This window comes from Euprymna scolopes, chromosome 5 (assembly GCF_053919585.1).
Source record: "Euprymna scolopes isolate OS-2025 chromosome 5, ASM5391958v1, whole genome shotgun sequence".
Lineage (NCBI taxonomy): Eukaryota > Metazoa > Mollusca > Cephalopoda > Sepiida > Sepiolidae > Euprymna > Euprymna scolopes.
Genome location: NC_136486.1, coordinates 160,754,663 through 160,757,162, shown reverse-complemented (window position 1 = coordinate 160,757,162; position 2,500 = coordinate 160,754,663). Strand labels below are relative to the sequence as shown.

At 29.6% G+C, this 2,500-nt stretch overlaps 1 non-coding gene across 1 annotated transcript; it reads right to left on the bottom strand.

The window, feature by feature from the left end:
• Nucleotides 1–1,760: 1,760 nt before the first annotated feature.
• On the bottom strand, nucleotides 1,761–1,955 carry LOC145277199 (U2 spliceosomal RNA). Its single transcript, XR_013868120.1, has one exon. It is a non-coding gene; the product is annotated as a U2 spliceosomal RNA (small nuclear RNA).
• Between the last annotated feature and the right edge of the window lie 545 nt (nucleotides 1,956–2,500).

Below are 2,500 nucleotides of genomic sequence, written 5' to 3'. Positions count from 1 at the left end.
GGCTAAATTGAACAGAAAACATTTTTGAGCATTTTTTCCAGTAGCATACAAAGTAAAATAAAAAGATGAACAAATAACTATACAACAAGTAAATGTTACCAAAGGCAAGATACATTACTCTTCTACCGACCTGGATACATGTTTTTTTGTTTTTTATTTCAAAGCGTTTATTGACTTTTAAAAAAATTAGTATCAAGTTTGCTGAGTTAGAAGGAAAAAAAAACATTGGCGGTCTCGTTACATCCATATTGACCCTTTATATTTGTTCAAAAATCGAGAATTAAACAAAATATAGAAAAAATATCAAATAAATGTCATAGATCGTGCGAAGCTTTAATGTTCTACCAATATTTTTTTTATTTAAAAAGAATTTTTTTTTTTTCAATTTCCAATTTTTAGCGATAATCGCTGTGGATGTAACCTAACCGCCATTTTTTTTTTTTTTACGTTATTAAACAACAAACTTAACACTTCTTTTGTTTCTAAGTAACTAAACGCTTTAATATAATTTAAAACAGAAACAAATCTGAGAAGTAGGAGGGTAACATATCGTGACTTTGATAACATTTATTCGGTGTGTATTTATTTTTTCACTATTATTATTATTATTTTTTTTTTTCCTATGAAAAACAAATTTCGACAATTTCGAAATATTTGTGTATGGGGAGAGGATTTTTATTTGTATTATTTATGAATGGTTATTTTTTTAAGTACCATATTTAACGATGATCAAATGCAAACATTTTCAAAAAAGTTATTTGTTCAATTATTAATACGAAATGTAATTCTTTATGTACTATTAAGAGTAACTGCACGCATAATTATGAAGCAGGGGTTGCACTATCTTCGATTATACTTCTCCTGAATCGACACTGCTTGTGTCCAGAGCCAAGGAGAAATCCAGGATAGCTGGAAACGATGCCGAGAGAAGCAGAGAGCATATACAGCTCCCAGAATTCGCAAATAGTCACCCATGTTAGTACTGAATAGACTCAACGTTGCTTAACTTCGGTGATCTAACGGGAACCGGTTTGTCAACGTGATTATGCCGTATGCTTACAATGCTTGGAGATAGCGAAAGAGCTACATACATTACGTAGCTGATTACATACAATTACATATAATACGTTGTAAATGGAAAATAAATTGTTTGAGACTATTAAATTAATTTCCGACGATAAAACTCTTTCCCTGTTCATTTATTTAGTCTTTCTTTTTATTATCTCTTATGTTTGAATTTTTTGTTTTGAAACATGACGTCACACCAAAGCTATAATGATTTTGCTTTTAAGCTCTATTTATAAAAAGTTCAAATCGTTAAAATACTAAAACTTCACACTGAAGATCCTAAGATTTGCGTTTCACAATATTTTCTATTCACAAATATATCGATATTGTAACTTGAAAAGATATATAACCAGCATTGCGTGATTTTGCAATTTTGTATTTTTATAAAACTGTTTCCAAAATAATAAACGAACTTGAATTTATTTACTTGCACGCAGCATTATGATAGAAGTTATATTTTTAATTCTTGTTTTTATTTTTTTAAATTGATATTAAACAAAGTTCAGTTTTAGTATAAATAAGATTGTGTTGCAAAATCTATTAAAAAGATAATTAAAAATCTATTAAAAAGATAATTAAAAATCTATTAAAAAGATAATTAAAAATCTATTAAAAAGATAATGCATTTTTTTAATTTAATTTTTTTTAAAGATATTGTTATTCCTATTTACTTACCTCCCCACGAGAGCAGAGTTAGACACAAGATCGGTTTTTTTAATGTGGGAAAATCCAGCTGTTTATAAAGGGGGACCCTGGATAGGAACAAAAATTTAAATTACCTCAATCTAGAAGGATTTCTCTTCCACTGATCGAGGTCAGAAAAGGTGGGAATGTAGTATCAGAACAGATACTACACTTTGCTCCTAGCCAAAAGGCCAAGAATCGATGCCATTTTTTTAATGAAAATAATGGTCGAACGCTTACAGGACACAGTTGAACAAAAGTCATTTTTGAATAGGGGATTAAATTGTATTTCTTATGAATGATTATTATAGATTACGTACCAGATTTCAAGGTTATGAAACACAAACATTTTTTAATGTAATACAATAGTACTGAGATAAGAGAGTTGTCCCCCTTCACACCTCGGTGTTGTAGACTATGAAAATGGAGACATCGGATTGCCATCGACTATGGTTGACCATTTTATTCTACTTATTGTATAATTTGTAATACGAACACGTATTTGATTTTTCTTTGTTTTTGCCATGGTGTGATGCTCTGATTTATTATATCTCTAACTAAATTGGACTATCTTAAACATATTGTACAAAGGAGATTATGGCGAAGTTTCAAAGTAGTTTGGGAGCAATCTTTCTGTATTCTTTAACTGCACACGTGTTGCCACCGTCTTGTCATATTATCATTTATTCAAGGTCACAATAGTTATCTAATTCACTAGCAATTTGGGTCGAGTTTTGTTTGTGAAGAA